This window comes from Orcinus orca, chromosome X (genome assembly GCF_937001465.1).
Source record: "Orcinus orca chromosome X, mOrcOrc1.1, whole genome shotgun sequence".
Lineage (NCBI taxonomy): Eukaryota > Metazoa > Chordata > Mammalia > Artiodactyla > Delphinidae > Orcinus > Orcinus orca.
Window position 1 is genome coordinate 85045288 of NC_064580.1, and position 21736 is coordinate 85067023.

At 39.4% G+C, this 21736-nt stretch overlaps 1 pseudogene; it reads left to right on the plus strand.

Moving 5' to 3' along the window:
* Nucleotides 1–253: 253 nt before the first annotated feature.
* Nucleotides 254–612, plus strand: LOC101274966 (60S ribosomal protein L35-like; annotated as a pseudogene).
* Nucleotides 613–21736: the final 21124 nt, after the last annotated feature.

A 21736-nucleotide genomic window follows, 5' to 3' on the forward strand; every position in this document is an offset into this window, starting at 1 on the left:
TATTGTCACTTTCTTCAGTTCATCAATTATGCCACTCTTCTCCAAACAAACAGATAAATATACAAACCCATCTCAAACACCTCCTAGAAAGAAGTTAGGCTCTGAGAGATGAAGGGCACTTTGACCTGCAGAAATGCTGGGTGTGGTGGTTGTGGTGGTGCGTGTGGATATATATATGACAGAGGAAAGTGAAAATAAGAAGTGAAAAAAACTCTTTCCCTCAAGAGCAGGCAGTGGCGCAGCTTGTGCAGTCATGGCCAAGATTAAAGCTTGAGATCTTCCTGGCAAAAAGATGGAGCTGCTGAAACAGCTGGATGACTTGAAGGTGGAGCTGTCGTAGCTGGAAATCACCAAAGTGACAAGCAATGTGGCATCCAAGCTCTCCAAGATCCTAGATGTTTATAAATCCATTGCCCGAGTTCTCACTGTTGTTAATAAGACTCAGAAAGAGAACCTCACGAAATTCTACAAGGGCAAGAAGTACAGGCCTCTGGATCTGCAGCCCAAGAAAACACATGCTGCAGGTTCAACAAGCATGAGAAGTTGAATACCAAGAAGCAGCAGCAGAAGAAACCGCTGTATCCACTGCCAGAGTTCGTAGTCAAGGCCTGAGCATCACAGAGTCAATAAAACACAAACAAACTAGAAAAAAAAAAAAAGTGAAAATGAAATGGCACAGGAAACAAGGACAGAAAAACTGTTGTAGTTGTTTTGGTTGTTACAGTTCTTTTCTTTCTATATGGTATCCAATCTAGAGATTCCCTTGAAGAGAGGCTTCATGTTTCTCCATCAGTGCTATGGGAAGGAAAGGATCCAATAAATTGAACATCAAAGCAAGACAGTGCTTGTTTTCCATCCCTGAAGAGAAGGATTTAGATCCCTACTCTACTTGGAAAGAAAGTCTGTATTTCCCATTTATGTAATAGCTTATGTAAATCTTAATGGAACTTAAAGTACCAGTTGAATACTGGTGACAGTGTTCCTTTAAAAATGTTCTTGTGGGGCTTCCCTGGTGGCACAGTGGTTGAGAGTCCGCCTGCCGATGCAGGGGACACGGGTTCGTGCCCCCGTCCGGGAAGATCCCACATGCCGCGGAGCGACTGGGCCCGTGAGCCATGGCCGCTGAGTCTGCACGTCCGGAGCCTGTGCTCCGCAACGGGAGAGGCCACAGCAGTGAGAGGCCCGCGTATCGCAAAAAAAAAAAAATGTTCTTGTGGAGTCACAAAGGACAGGATAATTAAAACTCCTTGCAGAGTTTTGTTCTTTGACCTCTCATTAGTTTCAGCATTATAAATTGCCTTTTGTTAGTATCCTAATTTGATTATTAGCCCCTCTGAGCTCACAGCACACATTCTTTAGAGTGGACTCTGCGTGACTCAGAATGCATACTGTTGCTGCATACCTGAGATGAAAAATGGCGGAGCAAATTGCCTTGCTCCTGTGTGTTCATGAGTTAGTCATACTAAAGTGGTTAAGCAAAGGGAAAGCAGTCCCTTCCAACATCCACGGCTGTGAGTTTGATGAAAGAAACTCAATGGGCAGTATGACTAGTTCATTCTGGAAGCAGCTTTGAGGTATCATGGAGGGAGGAGGAGAAAGAGGAAATTTTGGTCCCTACAGTTTTATTATTATAAAAAGATTGGTACGTCATATTACCTTTTGCCACCCTGCATAGAGAAATAAAAACTGACTTACTTCCTCAAGGTATTTCAACAAATGATTGCAGAAACTTAGAGCTGGGGACTACTAGCACACTCATTCTTTGTCTCTCTGGGTCTGTACTCTCGTCTCAGCATTTTAACTAATTCCTCAATATTGCTACTAGGAGGCTTAGCAAGTATAATCAGGCTTCTCGCCAAAGCCAATGTCCACAAAACAACCTAACTTCTATTTCTTTTTAAGCAAGCAAATCAGAGAGTTGTGAGAAAGCAGAAAAATACAATAATAAGAATATAGAAATGAAACACCCTTCCTCCCCATCCTTGCCAAATATAAGTAACTGAAAAATTTAGTCCCACTGGCTCCATTACACACCAGAAGATCATTTGAGGCAAATATAAAATCTTCAACTATCTTGAGTTTGAGATCAGAAAGAAGATTAACTGAAGTCAGAATTAAAGTTTGAAAACTGTAGGAGAACACGTACATAAACAACAACAAAATACAGTAGATTCTCTCTTAGTGAACTTCTGCTTAATCATCTTGCTGGATTAATTGACAGTGAAACCCGGGACCAATAAGCATGGTACACTAAGTGCTTATAGTTAGTAGTGTGGTTGGAAGTAGTGTGACTAGAAGAGTCTAGTTTGCCCAGATACTTCTGCTTCAACAGTTTGAGTTGTGTGCTTACTGAAAATTAGTTGAGTTTGTTCCAAATCTATGCCAGTTGCACATAATAATGCAATTATGTGATTTAATTAAATATTATGTAAACTGATGAAATATGAATGCAAAGTGAGTTGTTGCTTCAATGAAATCTAGGCTGAATGCCTTTGTAAGTCTCAGTAAATGCAGGATGCTAAAAAAATCTGTCAAATTAGGCGCGGGTAAGAAAAAAGTAAAAGATGGGGGAAATTATAATAATTAAGAAGATTCTACATTCATATTGCTTCACATATTTTGTTTTTTACTTTATTTTATGGATAATTTCAAACATATCTAAAATTAGAGAGTCTAGTATAATTAAACAGGATATTCTCATCACCCAGCTTCAACAATTATCCATACATGTCCAATCTTGTTTTAGCTATACCCACCCAATCCTTTGCTACAATTATTTTGAAGCAAATCACAGATATCAGATCACTTCCTCTCATAGGTCTTTTTTAGTTCTCATTCCACTTTAAAGGAATCCAAACTGGAAATTATGGATGTGGCTTGTGTAAGTAAGACAGTGCAAAAGTACAAAAGTCAAACCATACTTAAGAAAAAGGCTGGAGGGTAGAAAAAAATTTTGGAATCCATGTACTGGGCCCTAGAAGGGAGAAGCTATCCACTTATCATCCTGTTATCAAAAAAAAAAGAAAAAAAAATTGGAAGGTATGGCCAAGGTGGTGGAGTAGGAAGACCCTGAGCACAACTCCTCCCAAGTACACACCAAAATTACAACTATTTACAGAGCAACTATTTATGAGAAGACTCGCAGAAAAGATAAAATGAAAGATAAAAAGAAGGAACCACAGCAAGATGGGTAGGAGGGGCAGAGATGGGGAATAGTCAAGACTCACATCCCAGGAGGAGGCAACCCACAAATGGGAGGATAATCACAATTGCAGAGGTTCTCCCCGAGGAGTGAGGGATCTGAGCCACACATCAAGCTTCCAAGCCCAGGGGGCGTGCACTGGGAAGATAAGCCTGCAGAACATGTAGCTTTGAAGACCAGTGAGGCTTATGTATGCAAGAGGTGGAGGGCTATAGCAAACAGAGACTCTGCTCTTAAAGTGCATACACAAAATCTCACACATTCCAAGATCCAGCACAGAGGCAGTAACTTGAAAGAAGCCTGGTCAGACCCACTTGCTGATCTTGGAGAGCCTCCTGGAGAGGCAGGAGGAAATTAGGACTCTCCTTGAGGACATAGATGCTGCTGGAAGCCATTTTTTGGGAGCTCGTTCTATTACAAGGACACTAGTGCTGGCAAACACCATTTTGAAATCTCTTTTTAGCCTATTAGTGTCCAAGGCCTACTCATCCACCAGCAGGCCAGCACCAGCCCCAGGACACCCCAACCCCTGCAGCCAGCCATGCTGGGACCCAGCCCCCCACCAGCAGGTTGGTAGCCATCACATAAAGAAGGGCCTAGCAGCCAGCTGGGCCAGGGGCCAGCCATGCCTACCAGTGCATCCATAGTAGTCAGCCATGCTGCAACAGAAGGGCCCATGCAGCCCCCAAAAGGGAACCGCTAGAGCATATACCTCAGGTGACCAGGGGGTGATACACTGTTGGGTCCCATAGAATGTCTCCTACATAAGACTATTTCTCCAAAATCAGGAAAAGTAACTGACCTACCTAATATTTTAAAATAAACACAGAGAATTAGGCAAAATGAGGAGACAGAGGAATATGTTCCAAAAGAAGGAATAAGACAAAACCCCAGAAGAAGAACAAAGTGAAGTGGAGACAGGCGATCTACCTGATAAAGAGTTCAAGGTAATGATCATAAAGATGTTCAATGAATTTGGGAGAAGAATGGATGAACACAGTGAGAAGTTTAACAAAGAGTTTGGAAATATAAAGAAGAACCAAGTAAAGCTGAACAATACAATAACTGAAGTAAAGAAGTATGCTAGAAGGGATCAACAGTAGGTTAGATCAGTGGTCCCCAACATTTTTGGCAGCAGGGACCAGTTTTGTGAAAGACAGTTTTTCCATGGACATAGGGGTGATGGTTCAGGTGGTAATGTGAGCAATGGGGAGCGATGGGGAGTGGCAGATGAAGCTTCACTCGCTCACCTGCCGCTCAGCTCCTGCTGTGTGGCTGGGTTCCTAACAGGCCGTGGACCAGTACTGGTCTGCGGCCCAGGGCTTGGGGACCCCTGGGTTAGATGATACAGAGGAACAGATCAGCAAATTGAAAGACACAGTAGTGGAAATCATCGAAGCTGAACAGAAAAAAGGATTTTAAAAAAGTGAAGACAGTGTAAGAGACCTCTGGGACAACATCAAGTGTACTAACATTCACGTTATAGTGATATCAGAAGTCAAGAGAGAGAGGTAGGGGCAGAGAACTTATTTGAAGAAATAATAGCTAAAAAATTCCCTAACCTGGGAAAGGAAAGAGACATCCAGTTCAAGGAAACACAGAGTCCCAAACTAGACAAACCCAAAGAGGTTCACATCAAGACACATAATTAAAATGGCAAAAATTAAAGAGAGAATCTTAAAAGCAGAAAGAGGAAAGCAACTAGTTATGTACAAGGGAACTCTCAGCTGTCTTTTCAGCAAAAATAAATAAACTACAAGGATATACTGTACAACACAAGGAATATAGCCAATATCTATATTTACTATAAATGGAGTATAACCTTTAAAAATTGTGAATCACTATATTGTACACCTGTAACTCATATAATATTGTACAGCAACTATACTTCAATTAAAAAATAAAATAAATAAATAGAAAACAAAACAAATGAACAAACATAACAAAACAGAAACAGAGTCATAGATATGGAGAAGAAATAGGTGTTTGCTAGAAAGGAGGGTGGTAGGAGGATGAGTGAAATAGGTGAAGGCACTTGAGATACAAACTTCAATAATAAAATAAATAATTCATGGGGATGTAATACACAGCATAGGGAATATGGTCAATAATACGTCAGTAACTTTGTATGGTGACAGATGGTAACTAGACTTTTGCAGTGGTCATTTTGTAATGTATAAAAAATATCAAATCACTATGTTGTACAGCTGAAACTAATATATTATTGTAATTATACTTTTTAAAAAATTATACTTCAATAAAATATTTTTCATATAAAATATTTGAGATACAACATATTTTAATGATTGTTTCAGTCACTTAGAAAATGAGCAGATAATAGACCTGAATGGCTGCTTTAGCTAAATTGTGCCATATGAAAGCAGAGGAAACGAGTGAGAGAGAGAGAGGAGGCAGAAAGGCAGAGATGAGAGAGGATTTTTTTTTTTTTTATTGTACTTTTCAACTCCAGATTTTCTATCTGGTTCCTTTTTTTTTTTAACATCTTTATTGGGGTATAATTGCTTTACAATGGTGTGTTAGTTTCTGCTTTATAACAAAGTGAATCAGTTATACATATACATAGTTCCCATATGTCTTCCCTCTTGCGTCTCCCTCCCTCCCACCCTCCCTAGCCCACCCCTCCAGGCTGTCACAAAGCACCGGAGAGAGGATTTTTGAGATAGTGTGAACAATGTTTTCTGATTTAACAGGTAAATTTCCGGTTCCTAGGTTCCTGACTGGGCTTTGTTGGATGCCCTTGGATTTCCATGAGATTGTTTGTTGCAGTCTTTTATTAAATTCCATTCTATTTAAGCTGCCTGAATACATTCCTGTTCTTTGAAGACAACAATTACTGACTGAGAAACAGGATAGCCTCTGATATAGAGGGTGTAAGCTGAGAATCAAAAGGCACAAACAAGAAACTCTTCATAGTTTGAACCAAATATACCATTAGGCTAGGTTCTCATGGCAAGCCCCTATGTGTGTGTGGATATGTGTGCTGCACTTATGTGTATGTATGTGTGCCTTTAATATCCACTAATACTCATGCTATTTATACAGCACCCAGGGCTGTTCCAGCTTAGGAGACTTAATTCACATATAATCTTATACAGCAAGAAGGAATTATCTAGGGATAAACCCAGGCCTATGGAACAAGAGAAGTTTACATTATTTTCTTCATGTTTTTACTACTATCCTCCTCCATTGTTTAAAAGTTGCTTATGAGCCTGAAAAAGAACATTTTCTATTTTAATTCTATTTCATTCTCCATGAACCAATTCCAGGTTGGTAACAGAAGATAATGCTTGCCCAAACACTCATATTCAACTATTGTATATATATTCAACACCTACTACATGTCAAGCACTTTTGCATACTGATCTTAACTCTTTCTGTGAACTGTGTTTCATACATGAAAAAACTAAAACTTAGAGAAGTTATCTGGTCCAAAGTTGTATGGCTAGTGAGTAGCAGAATGAGGTACTCTTTCTATGGCAAGAAAGGGTGTTTCTTGCCATAGAAAGGCTATTTCTTTTCCAACCTTTAGTGCAGTAGCATTTGAGTATGAAAGCAGAATGGAATACATAGCTTAAAATAAGGCTACAGGTGATGAATACCCGTATTCCATGATGAAGAAATAACTAGTAGTGTTACAGATGAAATTCCTTTAATTTAGCACTCTGTTAATTCATCATGTGGGCTATTAAAGGGGAATATTTCTACTGAGCAAAATATGCTTTATTCAAGACAGAAGGGGGATGATTACAGTCCTATGATCAAATTGTAAGAACATATTGGTCCACATGGCTTCAATTTGGGTTTAAGTCATAGGTAAATTTGAATCACCTCTGATTTGACCTTAGCCTCTTTGTATTTATCACTATTACCTATAATATCCACTCTGCTTTCCTCATGAAATGTCCCGAGTCAAAATGTCAGGGAGTATTTTGTATTTTGAATAAGAATTAGGAAGTCTCCAGTGGAGGAAAATCTGGAAGGGTATTCAGGGAAGCTGGTTGGAACATTTTGTTAACAGCAAATGTAGATCCAGCACTGGTCAGGTAGTTCTTGGCTTTTCTATGCAACTTCCTAGAGGAAATCACTTCCCTTCCCTGGGTCTAAACAACCTTGTCTAAATTACCTGTATAAATCTTTTCTAACTTGATAATTTTGCTTTCCATGAAATACATTTTCCAAAAGCAATAGCTCACTGAAGGAGAATTATCTTATTCTTTTTCCGTTTAGAAAGTCACTTAATTGGATGGGAATGCATTTCCTAGAAGCTGATGAATCTAATATTTGGTGGATACCAGCCTAGTTTGTACTGACATCTTATGTGGCTTTCCCTAGACATGACACAATCTGACACGACTCGTCCATACAGCTCATCTGGCCCAGAGGTTAAACGTGTTCATTTGCTTATTATTGCGACCCTACATACACATCTGCCAACACTTCTAGCACTTGGGAAAAAAAAAAAAAAAAGAATTGCAGAGAGGCTTGGCATTTTACCTTTATGTTCGTTCTTGGCAGGATTGTTGTTTTCCCTTGCAATTTCATGAGCATTGCAGGGTCTCTATTGAATGACTAAAATGTATTTGTTGTTGGAGTATGGCACAGAACTATCATTCTCCTTTAAAAAACCTTTGGGGAGGGCTTCCCTTGTGGCGCAGTGGTTGAGAGTCTGCCTGCCGATGCAGGGGACACGGGTTCGTGCCCCGGTCCGGGAGGATCCCGCATGCCGCGAAGCGGCTGGGCCCGTGAGCTGTGGCCGCTGAGCCTGCGCGTCCGGAGCCTGTGCTCCGCAGCGGGAGAGGCCGCAGCAGTGAGAGGCCCGCATACCGCGAAAAAAAAAAAAAAACCTTTGGGGAATAGTCTGTTCAACTTCTAAGGCTGCCACTCATTCAAAAATATTAAATGCATTTAAAACAGAGAACAATTCTTTGTCACAAAATGAAGGCAACTTCTAGAAAAGAAAATTCCACGTGGCTAACTTCTAGTTTCCTTTAGGAAATATAGAGCCAACCCCCTCTTAACTCTACCTTAATCATCCAGTACAGGGCTTCCCTACAAATCCATTCACTGTAGCTTTGTTAAGTCTAATTTCTCTGTCCTCATAAATCTACATTCAGTATTAATGACAGAACTGAAGATGAAGTTGTGGCAAGTCAGTCAGACATTTTTTTCTCTTTTATATACTAATGGTTCCTTTTCTGAGTCCTGGGAAGTGTCAAACCAATACGATTGATTATCAATGGTATCTCCATTCCCAGGGATAACACTTTTGGTTTCTGTGACTTTCAAATTATGTTTCTAAGCATGAAGCATTTTCCCTCTCTGGCTTTAAACGAGTTGTCTTTTCTCACACCAGTTTTTCTTGCATAAACCCTGATGTACCATCCATGCTCTTTCATCTTGTCTAACAGTACATATTCTATTATTTATTACATGACATCAGAAGACTATATATGGTTAAACTGAGCGCTACTCATATTCTGGAAAAAGTGTTCACCTCTCTAACTGGCTGCAGAAGCAGCACTACCAACGCAAACGTTCTGACTTCATTCAGGTATTGTTTACTTGCGTTGAACAGTTTTCTTAGACATTTCTTTGCTGTCATTTTTCTTTTTTTCTTACAAGAGAAAACAGCTAATAAATAATCTTTCATTGTGTACTGTTCTGGCCACCGCCTCCCCTCATTTTTTAAGATGAGAGTTTTGAATCAGGAGCATGTTGGTTTATTTGCCATATATATATGTATATATACATATATATTTAATATATATTATATATATATATTTTTTTCAATTATTACTAAGAGATTGCAACCTACGAATCCTGTATGGGAAGGTGACATTTCGGACATGTGCTATAGGTTACATTTCTGATATTTTGATTCACATGTTTGTTTCAGTTATTGAGAACTTTCATACGTTTTGGAAGGGTCAGCAAGTCATCTGTGACTTCAAAAGTATTCCAGTCTTTTCCAGCTTATATCACATTTTAGACAATAGTAGAAATAGTGGAGGAAATCACAGAGTAAAGGAATACCCTATTTCTGTCATATAGGAGTTTATGGAAAAAAGGAACATATTTTTTGTGAAGAGTTTATAAAGCATAGACTATCAAGAACTATCAAGAATATACAGAGTATATTAGAAATACTATATATTAGAAAAAAATTAGAAATTTATCTTGAGGAGGCAGGTTGCCCTTCAAACACCTATAATAACACAGCTTATTAGAAAGAACCAAGGCTTTACCTACTTGCTATTGAGAAGTCACTGACCAGTTGTTGGACTGAATTGACCAGTTATTTCCATCTCTACAGTTTGACTGACACCTGCTTCTTCTACTGAGTTAAGATGAGCGCCTCTGTATGTTATTTCTTAAACTGGAGGAGTTACCACGCTGTGCCCTGCTCCCAATTTTTTCAATTTTTGCTATAAGCAAAATACAATGTTCATTAATCATTGCAGTGCAGGCAAAGCCTTCAAAGTAACTGAATGGAATCAGTGGAAACAGGCATTGCTGGGACACAAAATTGCACGAAACAAAATGTTTGGGATTTTTGTATTCTTCCCAAGTGAAATTACCTCAGCATTAAAGTACAAACTTGAGCACGAACCAAGCTTCCTCCATAGCACATCCCTTGTTGTAACTCAGATATGAAGTCCCTTGACCCCTGATTGCTGCATTATGATGGCAAGCAATTCTCTACCACTCCCCAGTGTGTATGAAACAATTTGCTCACCTCCAGTGCCAGAGCTGATTCATTGGCTTCTACAGACCCTGGAGCCCCTTGGCAGGAGCAGTTCAGACAACACTTCAATAGGAAGTGTAAGAATTAAATGTTCGGCTCAGCCATGTGGGTGGTTCAGGGAGAGGAACTCAGATGTCTACCTTTTCCTTTTCCTTGTGTACTTGTTTGGTGATAGTCTGTGGTCTGAATCCATCATTCTGATCTATCAGATCAGAAGGGTGTGCAAACTCTAAGTATATCCCAGGTCTCATAGTGGGTGGGGAAGGTATTAATATATGTGCACATACTCCAGATTCTTCCCACAGACCATGAAATTGTCATTGTGGACATGGATGTTTCTTTTATGGAACTTTTTCTCCATGTGTGGCTGCAGTATCCTTTCTAAACCATTCTGACCTCAACTTTCAGTCAAACTGATTAGCTATTGTCTGCCCAGTGACAGGAACAGATTTTTCCATGTCTCAGGAGCTCAGTTAATTAGTTCTGCCCAAAGTTACAATGGATGTGGTTCTATAAAGAGCCACAAGCTTCTTGGCTTTAAGACATTTGTCTTTTATTTGAATCATGAACTGTATCTGTTACGTGATCATAACTGTACCTGTTACTGGTTATGTATCACAACAAATATAATTTTAACAGTGGTCCCAGTTGAGCCTAACTGCCATTCATATACACCTGAGTGCATCTAGTTAGCTGATAGGAATAATCCACAGGGTCCATTTAAGTGGGTTTTGTCACTTGGGGAGAAGAGGCCTAGGAGAAGGAAGAAAGGAGGTGTGGAAAGAGTGAGATGAGGAGGAGGTGAGGAAATGGCAGGGAGAGTCTTGTAGGTGGTCACTTGGTTGGCAAAGATGTGATGGAGGAGAAGGGGTGGGGAGGCTGGCCCAGTGTCTGTCCCCTGATCTATTCCCAAAGACTTCTGAGCTTTTTGAATAGAGGCATTGCAGGCACAAGCAGAAAGACCTGTATTTACAAAGGACTTGTGAGGCACGTGATGTGGAATGCCATGGTCAGGCTGCAGGTAGCCATAAGGAGTCAGTAAGCAATAGGACACAGAAGTATTTAACTGTGGTATAGTGAGAATTTAATGAAGAGTAATGGTTAGACCCTTGAGTGCTGATGTGGGCCCTCTCCCAGCTAAAATCATCTAACAGGCAACAAGTTCATGGTATTTGACTCCTCTAACATTGCAGATCTCTATTTCTGCATAGGATGCATTCACCGTTGATTTTCTTGTGCTTCTGGTATATATTCCTTCCAATCCTGTTTGCTGGTTTGGTAAAAACACAGAGTGAACGTAACTGAATGAAGTCTAAGAAGTCATCATTGTCTCCAATCTTTAATGGCCCAGCCATTGTGGTCAGGTGACCAAATATGATGCAAAATGGAGGAAAAGGATATCCTATATGGACATACTGTGGCCTCAGCTCAATGAGCATTTGAAGAAATTATTGCATCTCTTTGACACCTCTAGAGTATACAGCTTCGGGAGCAGCAAAAGAATGTGCAATGGACATGGAAGGCACTGTGGCAAGCAGCAACTAGGTAATGATAAGATGCCACCCTCCAGTGGCTGTATGGCAATCCAAATTAATGAGATAAATGAAAGTGTTCAGAAAGGAGAATATGAGAAGACTCTGTAACTTCACAGGGATTCCCCTAAGTATGCCCATAAATAGCTTGATAAGGCTGGATGTGCAGGACAGGTAGGATACCCATATCTCCTTCATTATCCATTATTTAAATTACTGTTATTGTTGCCCTTCCATCCTTCCTAAAATAATAATCTCTTATATTTATGTAACCTTTGTGGTTTATAAGTGTTTTCACGTGCTTTCACTCATTTAATGCTGAGAGCAACCCTGTGACATAGCAAAGTATTATGATCATTACACAGATAAAGAAATCTATGATCTAGAGATTTGATAACATTTTCTGAAAGTACCATCTCTAGAGAGCTGATGAACTAGGCGTAGAGCTTAAGCCTTCTGTAGTAGGCAGAATGATGCCCCCATCCCCCAAAGATGTCCATGTCCTAATCCCTGAAACCTGTGAATAAATTAACGTCTATGTCAAACGAGACTTTGCAGATGTGAAAATGATTAAGTATGTTGATATGGGGAGGTTATTCTGGATTATCCAATCTAACCATGTGAATTTTTAAGCTCAGAGAACCTTTCCCAGCTAAGGTCGGAAAGAGACATGATAGGGACTTCCCTAGTGGTGCAGTGGTTAAGAATCCGCCTGTCAATGCAGGGGACATGGGCCCGAGACCTGGTCTGGGGAGATCCCACATGCTGTGGAACAACCAAGCCCGTGTACCACAACTACTGAGGCTGCGCCTTAAAGTCCGTGAGCCACAACTACTGAAGCCCACGCACCACACCTACTGAAGCCCGTGTGTCTAGAGCCCGTGCTCTGCAACAAGAGAAGCCACCACAATGAGAAGCCTGCACACCACAACGAAGAGTAATCCCTGCTCGTCGCAACTAGAGGAAGCCCGCACGCAGCAATGAAGACCCAATGCAGCCAAAAATAAATAAATTTATTTTAAAAGTAAAGGAAAGAGATGTGATAATGGAAGAAGGGTCAGAGAAAAATTTGACATTGCTGGCTTTGAAGATAGAGGACAGCACAAGAAGTCAAGTAACGCAGGTGGTTTTTAGAATGTAGAAAAGACAAGGAAATGGATTCTCCATATAATAGTTTCCTATCTGCTTTAACAAATTACCACAAACTTAATGCTTAAAGCAACACAAATTTATTATCATACAATTCTGAAAGCCAGAAGTCCAAAATAGGACTTACAGGCTAAAATCAAGGTGTTAGCAGTGCTGCATTCTTTCTGGAGGCTTTAGGAGAAGATCTATATCCTTGCTTTTTCAAGTTACTAGAGACAGCAGAGGAGAGATCAAGATAGTGGAGTAAGAGGATATAGAGGTTACCTCCCCCATGGATGCATCAAAAATACATCTACATGTGGAAAAATTCTTACAGAAAACTGAATGGAAACTGGCAGAAGGACTCCTGTACAACCAAAGCTGTAAGAAAGATACACATGTGCTCCGGTAGGAAGGCAGAAAAGTGATTGGGTCAGGACCTGTGTCCCTGGGAGGGGACTCAGAGGAAAAGGTGTATGCCCACACTAGGGAGTCAGTGTTATAAACCATAGATTAGACACCTCAGTCCTGGGGTCCTATGAGGAGGAGACAAGCCCCCTTATCTGGTTGGAGGAGCACTGGGACAGACAGAGGGGCTGTGAGAAGCCTAGACTCTGCTGGTTAGGAACATGCACACACTGGCTGGGCCCCTAGGCAGGGGAGAGAGAGGTATGCTCTAGCAGCTGCTGGGTTTCCTGCAAATGCCTAGCAGCTCGCCCTAGCCCAAGCTGAACAAACGCTCTGGCCCTGCTCACTCCATACGATAGCACAGCACTGGATCTGGGGTGGCCATGACCAAGGAAAAGATTCAACTGTGGGATGCAGAGATGACCCAGTCCTGGGATAGAGCCTGGATAGGGTGGTGGTGGCCATTGTTGGCACTTTCTCAAACAGTGTCTTAGAAGCTGCCCAGATCTCTGATGGTGGCCACTCCACCACAGCTCACCTCCTGAAACATGCTGAGAGTCCAAGCAGGCCCCTGCTAGCCCTGTGGAGCAGTTCCTTGGCAAGACAGGGGCAACAGAGCCTGGGGGTAGTGATCAGCTGTGAGGGATAAAGGAGACTTGCACCAGAGGCTGTGTCTGAGCAGAGACACAGGCGCCTACAAGGCAGCACACTGGACCTCTGTGTGCATGGGTCCCACTTGCTTCAGCACTCCCCTCCTCTGGGGCAAGGGTCCCAGAGCGGGGAGAGGGACAATCACACACTTAAATGGAGTAGAGCCAGCTTGGCCTGACTGTCAGGGGTTCTGCTTCAGCAACTTGGAGTCAGACCCTGACCCTGATAGGGTGGTGATGGCCACTGAGTTGAGGGAAAGTCCTGCCTCACACCTGGCTCCAGTTCTAGCATCTCCGTCTCCAGCCCTACCCCTTACCAAGGTGATAGCTGCCAGCATACCCTGAAGATGTGACTTGCATCCACATCAAATCTAGCTCTGCCACAAAAGGCATTGGACACACATAGTCTGCATAGGGATGCTCCCATATAAGAACACACTTTCAAGGCCACAGTAGGTAAATGTTGCACCTAAACTCATAGAGGCAGAGAAAAATAAGCAAAATGAAAAGGCAGAGGAATTACCCTTAATTGAAAGATCAAGAGAAAAATCCTGAAAAATACATAATGAAACAAAAATAAATAATTTACCAGACAAAAAATTCAAAATATTGGTGATAAAAATGTTAACTGCATTTGGAAAAAGAATTGATGTAAACAGTGAACATTTTTAACAAGGAACTAGAAAATATAAAAAGACCCAATCAGAAATGAATAATTCAAGAGCTAAAATAAAAAAAAAAAAAAACACACTAGAAGGAATGAATAGCAGACTAAGTGATACAGAAGAACAGAAAAGTGATCTGGAAGGTAGAATAATGGAAATCACCCAATCAGAACAGCAAAAAGAAAAACAAATTTAAAAAAATGAAAGCAATTTAAGAGATCTCTGGGATAACATTAAGCATACCAACAACATTTGTATTATAGGGGTCCTAGAAGGAGAAGAGAGATAGAAGGGGATCAAAAATGTATTTGAGGAAACTATGACTGAAAACTTCCCAAACCTGAAGAAGGAAACAGATGTCCAGGTACAGGAAGCACAGAGGATCCCAAAGAAATGAACTCAAACAGACCCACACCAAGACATATCATAATTAAAATGGCAAAATGTAAAGATAGAATTCTAAAGGCATCAAGAGAAAAACAAAGAGTCATACATAATGGAACCCCCATAAGGCTATCAGCTGACTTCACTGCAGAAACTTTGCAGGCCAGAAGGGTGTGGCATGATATATTCAAAGTCCTGAAAGGGAATACTATGCAACCTAGGACACTCTACCCAGCAAAATTATCATTTAGAATTGAAGGAGAGACAAAGACTTTCTCAGAGAGCAAAAACATTGATAAAGGAAATTGCAGATGAGGCAAAGAAATGGAAAGATATCCCATGTTCATGGATTGAAAAAATCAATACTGTTAAAATGTCTATACTACCCCCCAAAATTTACAGATTTAATGCAGTCTCTATCAAAATACTCATGACTTTTTTTACAGAACTAGAACAAATAATCCTAAAATTCATATGGAACCTCAAAAGACCCTAAATTGCCAAAGCAATCTTGAGAATAAAGAACAAAGCAGGAGGTATTATCCTCCCAGAGTTCAGACTATACTACAAAGTTGCAGTAATGAAAACAGTATGTTACTGGCACAAAAACAGGCACATAGATCAATGGAACAGAATAGAGAGCCCAGAAATAAAACTATGCACCTATAGTCAATTAATGTAAAACAAAGGAGGCAAGAATACACAATCTCTTCAATAAGTGGTGCTGGGAAAACAGGACAGCTACACGTAAAACAATGAGATCAGAACATTTCCTCATACCATATACAAAAATAAACTCAAAATGGATTAAAGACCTAAACATGAGACCTGAAACCATAAAACTCCTAGAAGACAACATAGGGAGAACAATCTTTGACATAAATTGTAGCAATATTTTTTTTGGATTTGTCTCCTAAGGCAAAAGAAATAAAAGGAAAAATAAACAAATAGGACCCAATTAAACTTAAAATAAACAAATGGGACCTAATTAAACTTAAAAGCTTTTGCACATCAAAGGTAACCACTGACAAAATGAAAAGACAACCTACTGAATGGGCGAAAGTATTTGCAAATGATATGACTGACAAGGGATTAATATCCAAAATATATAAACAGCTCATACAACTCAACATCAAAAAAACAAACAACCCAATCAAAAAAATGGGCAAAAGACCTGAATAGAGAAGATTTTCCCCAAGAAGACATACAGATGGCTAACATGGAAAGATGAAAAGATGCTCAACATCACTAATTATTAGAGAAATGCAAACCCAAACCACAATGAGATATCACCTCACCTGTCAGAATGACTATGATAGAAATGTCTACAAATAACAAGTGCTGGAGAGAATGTGGAGAAAAGGAAACACTTGTGCACTGTTGGTGGGAGTGTAAATTGGTGCAGCCACTATGGAAAACAGTATGGAGGCTCCTCAAAAAACCAAAAATAGAACTACCATATGATCTAGCAATTCCACTCCTGGACATATATCTAGAAAAAACAAAAACACTAATCTGAAAAGCTACATGCACCCCAATGTTCATTGCAGCATTATATACAATAACCAAGACATGGAAACAACCAAAGTGTCCAGTAACAGATGAATGGATAAAAGAAGATGCGGTATATAAATACAATGAAGTATTACTCAGTCATAAAAAATAATGAAATTCTGCCAGTTGCTGCAATGTGAATGGACTTAGAGAATATTATGCTTAGTGAAATAAGTCAGACAGAGAAAGATAAGTACTGTATGATATCACTTATATGTGGAATCTAAAACATAATACAAATGAATGTTTATAGCAAAACCAAACAGACTCACAGATACAGAAAACAAACCAGTGGTTCCCAGTGTGAAGGGGGAGGGGCAAGACAGGGGTATGGGATTAAGAGACATAAACTACTATGTATAAAATAGATAAACAACAAGAATATATTGTATAGCACAAGGAATTGTAGCCATTATCTTGTAGTGACATTTAATGGAATATAATCTGTAAAAATTCTGAATCACTATACTGTACACCCAAAATTAATATATTATAAATCGATTATAATTCATCTTTAAAGTGCTTCACTCCAACCTCTGCTTCCGTCATCATATCTGTTTCTCTCCCTTTCTCTCTTTCTCTCTCTTTCTCTCAAGTTTGCTCCCATGTTAAGGATATTTGTGGTTATACTGGGCCCACCCAGATAATCCAGTATAATCTTCAGAAAGGATTTTGGTCCTGCTGACACCTTGATTTTAGCCCAGTGAGACCCATGTCAGACTTCTGACCTATACAACTGTATGATAGTACATTTGTATTGTTCAAGCCACGAAGTTTATGGTAATTTTTTACAGCAGTAGTAGAAAACTAACACACCTTCCAATTCTCACATCAGGGAGTTAAAGTATCATTTACCAACTTTGGTGCATTTTGAGGTGTATTACTTTGGTATCTACTAATTTGTTCAGGCTGAATGTTGAGCTTTCTGAATCCAGCAGTTTTCCTCCTAGTAAAAATCTTAGACAGCACATATGTTATCATTTTGAATTTATATCACATTACACATGCTCACGAATTTTTACTTATATATCATGTGTATCTTTAGTCCCATTTTGCAGATGACTGGACTGAAGCACTGATGTTAGGAATTAGAAATACAATACTCATTTCCCCAGCTTGCTACTTAATATTCTGAGTCATCCTTTCCTCTGCTATAAAACTCTATAGGTACAACTAAAGAAAACTACCGGGGACAAAGATTTTGATGGAGAAAATTACCTAAGAGAGTGAAGATTCGAAAAAAAAAAATATAGGGAGACTATAAGTGCAAAGTGCTGTGTATGTCCTATGTTTACCAACTACATTTCACTTTCTCTTTGGTAGTTAATCCTGCTTGTTTCATGAATGGCATAAAATGTGAAGAGAAGATGAAGAAGTAGAGAAAATTATGATTTTAATGTGAATAAGACTCAGATAAAATGGTAGGTTTTTATGTTTGGGTATCAGATGCATTTATACAAGCATTGATTTACAAGTCAGTTGTGCCACAAATTTACAAGTCCCAAAAGAACTAGTCAGCAGTCTTGAAGCTATCACCCTCTCTTGCCACATCCCTGGAATAAAGATTCAGCAGTCACAGTCTAACTGACAAAATTGTTGCTGTTGAAGGCAGAATACAATTCAGTTCCTACTCTCTCATAGGAAGATTGGTTCAGCAGAACTAACAAGAAGGAAAAAAGTGCAACTGTCAGTAAGTGATAGGTCTCAAAGGTACACAAGAAAGACCTGGGGTATAAAAAAAATTTGTTTCCTGTGTTGTCACTCTCTGGACCAACACAATGATTACTTGGAAGATTCAGACACAAGAAGCAAAATGGCCATAGTATGCACAAGCTAGTGAATTCATTGCAAGTGATTGTCTAGGATTTACTACTCTTGAAAGCAGCTTGTCAGATTCCATTTAGGAATATATAGCTCCTGTAGACAAGCTCCACCCTAGAGGATGGTCAGATTAAACAGAAGGACAAGTATATGAGCAAGTCCAACACTTACTGCCAGCTTCACACAATCCCTCATGACAAGGCCAACTTGCAGGTGTACTTGCAGAAAGTCTGTGCGCTCCTGAACCTATCAGGATATCCTTATCCCCATTGTATAGATGGGAAAGCTGAAGTTAGACAGTTACACCTATGTGACTAGTTAAGTGACAAAGCTGGGACTTGAACCCAGGACTTCTTGGCTCCCACTCCACTGCTCCATTTGCTGTTCTATGGGGAAAGTTTTAATAAAGCTTGACCAGTGGTGACTTTAACTGTGGGTAAAAAGTTTAATGACCTGATATACAAATAGATTTTTGAGTGTATATGCAGGAGTAAAATGCTGTGCTTCACATCCTTCTACTGAGTAGGAATTTTTTTCCCTTAGTTTTAAAAGTTGCTTCTAAGTGGGTTGTATGTGTTCAGTGCTTCACATGTTTCACATTATCATCCTTTTCACTGCAAATAAAACAAACGTACTTGAGTAAGAAGTATTTCCCAGTAAATTAATTTCCTGGGCAAGAAAATTTTAAAAGAAATAAATACTATTTATCATTTGAAATTAGTATGAATATAAGCACCAGTCACTTTTTTAAATTGAAAAAAATTTAGTTTGAAGTAATGTCAAGTTTACGGAAAAGTTGGAAGGCCAATATAGAAAACTTCTGATTGCCCTGTACCCAGATTCACTCATCACTAATATTTAATATTTTGCCACATTTGTTTTACTATTGTCTCTCTGTCAGTCCTCTTTGTATCTCTGTGTGTCTCTTTTCCTCTCTCTATATATTTATTGATTTATACATTTATATAAGCATTTTAAAATAAACTATTTGAGAATATGCTCATAAGCTTTAACTATTCTTTGTGTCTTTCCCAAAAAGAAGAAATTCTCTTACATAAGCACAATGCAGCTATCAAATTCAGGAAATTTAAAGAATGCAGTTCAGTTTTTTATAGAATGTACTTCAATTTAAGTTTCTCTACTGTTTCCTCATAATTAGATTCAAGTAAGACCTCCCTACATACTACAACAACAATGTAGGGAAGCATATCATATCAGGGAAGCACATACAGAAGCACACATTGTCTGTCTGTCCTTCACTGATGAGGTTAATTTTGATCGCTGGTCAACATATCATCTGTTTCATTCACTGTACAGTTACTACTTGCCCCTTGCAACTAATAAAGAAATTGTGGGGAGACATTTTAAAACCATGCAAATATTGTTTGTTGTCCATCCCCCTACCTTGCATTTAGCATAAATTGCTGGTTGTTGCCTGAACTGATCTTTACTATGATGGTTACAAAATGGTGCTTTTCTAAATCCACCACTCCGTCCATACTTGTTAGTTGACATTCTGTTTCCCTCTCTGTCTTTCTCTGTCTTTCTGTCTGTCTCTCTCTTTCTATTTGTTATCACTATTGTCAAATGACAAAACTAAAATAATTTAGTAATGAGTTTGCTGTCCTTTATTCTAGGGAAAACAATCCATGGATTGAGGGAGTACGGTGCCTAACAAGCAGTGGAGCTGTCTTTCTGAAGGATTTTGGGAAAGAGTGAGTTTATAGAGCACTAGAAGAGGCAATGCGAAAATGGCATGATTGGCCAGAGGTTAGGGATTTCCTTATGAGGCAGGCAGGTCCTATTCTAGCTAAATATTTAGGCTAACTAAGGCTGAGTTGGAGGACTGTGATTGGTGTTAAGTTTCCTTGACAGGTGGTTCCTGTAAGTGCAGGCTGACCAAGGTTTAGATTTGTGATGTGGGCCAGGCCACTGGGGCAGCCTCCATTTTGTGGGTCCTAATATATCAATTAACTTTATAGCTATGGATTCATGGATACCTATTTTATTCAATGGATTATTATCCATTACCTTTAAAATTTTGATGCTCAAATAGTGCCATATTTACTCAGTGGGAGGGATACCTCCAATCCTAATCTCATCTTTCCTCATTCCTTATTTGTATCTTCTTTCTTCCACAGTGAGAACCCTGACTCCCTACAGTGTCCACACATTAAACAAATATACTAAGAAGAGTTCCAGGCAGATTTTGTTTCCACATTTCAGGTATAGGTATTCTCACAAGCACTCTGAAAATGGTTGGAAGAAAAGACTGGGGTCTAAATCATTATTTAGGTTAGGACAATATCAGGCCTCTCATCTCTCCTTTATTAAAGTGGCAGGCCTATTAGGAATGTAGTCACCAATGTGCCAGTCCTTTAATAAATAAAATTTGCATTGTACAGCTAAAAATCTGTTAAGAGGGTATAATATTAAGTGCTCTTACCACAATAAAATAAAATTTTTTTAAAAAACCTTATATGATAGAGCAACTTTGGGAAACATGGTACCTCTTAAGCACCATTTGGATGTCCATGTACTGAACATACATGGATTTTATTAGGAAGAGCCAGAAAAGATTGATGTTTGAAAAATGAAAAAAGACAAAGAAAACCTATTCCAAATTCAAATACTCAAAGGAGGTCAAGAGCACTCTAGAACAGCCAAAGTTGGGACAGTAATGTTACCCCCAAAAGAAACAAGTTTATTAAAAACTCTGGGCTTTCCCCTTTAAAATGCAAAATATTACAATAAATGAATGCAAAATAAAACAACAAAATGAAACAAACAAGTAAACAACCAAAACCCCAGTGGGCTCCATTACCAGAAGAATGCTCCAGTTTTGCATGAAAATTCAGAAGGGTTTCAGAATCCTTGAAACTACCTATATAGTCCTATAGGACATCTCAGATCATATTCCTTTGGACTACTGGTTGTATAGAATGCAAAAATTAACAAGTTTCATGATCTCCTTTCTGGGTCAGGATTCTTGTATGTTCTTAGTACTATTGAATCATGTTTTTTATGATGAAAAGACCTTGGAGTGTATTTATCCCACTCTTCTTCCTACAGGTGTATAAACTGAAGTCTACAGAGGGGAAATGATTTGTCCAAGAGCAGAAACACTATGGGGGACAGAGCTTGGAGGGTTCTCGAAGAAGGGAATTCAAGCACAGGGTGGACAGTTGGACTGAATTATTTTATGTTCTGTTTCTACCCTGGAATTCTATGAGTCTGCTTTCTGATTGCCAGTACAGTGATCCTTTTACTCCTCCTCAAAGGTCATTAGGTTGGGGGCATAAGAAGGGAATCAGGGAGAGTAGCTCTACCTTTTCTATTTAATATACTGATCTTCTAGGAAAGATTTTTCTGGAAGAAAGGGGTTTGGGAACCATAACACGATTCACTTGTAATACCTGCCAGGACTATATTATAGTCAGAAATGCTTGCAATATTCTGGTACATCTTTCAAAACATTGAAGTATCTTTGCAGCTAGGAAACTTGATGAGAGCCAGAACTTGGCTGGGAATGCTTGTCAACTTTTGGCAGCCTTGTCACTGCCGGCCTTGTATGCCTCTCCCTATGGCCAACCAATTCTGGTCAGACATCCCACAAATGTTTCTAA